We start from the raw sequence: 688 nt of genomic DNA on the forward strand, positions 1-688 counted from the left end.
CGAACTCCCGACCTCAGGTGATCCGCCCACCTCGGCCTCCCAAAATGCTGGGATGCCAGCATTGGCGTGAGCCACCATGCCCGGCCTATATTATAGGTAATCTAGAGATGATTTACGGTGTATGGGAGGATGTGTACAGGCTATTTGTGAGTACATCTTTTTTTGTTTTGAGACAGTGTCTCACTCTCTTGCCCAGGCTGAGTGCAGTTGTGCCATCATAGTTCACAGTAACCTCGACCACCTGGGTTTAAGGGACCCTCCCCTTCCAGCTTCCCAACTAGCTGGGACTAGTCATTAGCTACCACACCCAGCTAATATTTTATTTCTTGTAGAGACGGGGTCTCACTATGTTGACCAGGCCAGTCTCAAACTCATGGTCTCAAGCAGTCCTCCCACTTCAGGCTCCCAAAGTGTTAGGATTACAGGCGTGTGCCCCTGCCCCTGGCAGTACTACACCATTTTGTGAGGGACTTGAGCATCCTCGGATCTTGGTATCTGCAGGGGTCCTGGAACCAGTCCCCAGTGTTACTGAGGGATGAGTGTATATACCTTTCATTGTATATAATATATATATACACACATAGACATAGAAATAGTTTCATGTGCCGGGCGCGGTGGCTCAAGCCTGTAATCCCAGCACTTTGGGAGGCCGAGATGGGCGGATCACGAGGTCAGGAGATGGAGACCA

General features: G+C 50.4%; 1 protein-coding gene across 1 annotated transcript in view; it reads right to left on the reverse strand.

Annotated features, from left to right (window-relative positions):
- Positions 1-688, reverse strand: part of DNAAF3 (dynein, axonemal, assembly factor 3) — a 23,129-nt gene that overhangs the window by 17,813 nt on the left and 4,628 nt on the right. The window lies entirely within an intron of this gene.

The sequence above is a fragment of the Mandrillus leucophaeus genome, unplaced genomic scaffold (assembly GCF_000951045.1).
Source record: "Mandrillus leucophaeus isolate KB7577 unplaced genomic scaffold, Mleu.le_1.0 Scaffold53, whole genome shotgun sequence".
NCBI lineage: Eukaryota > Metazoa > Chordata > Mammalia > Primates > Cercopithecidae > Mandrillus > Mandrillus leucophaeus.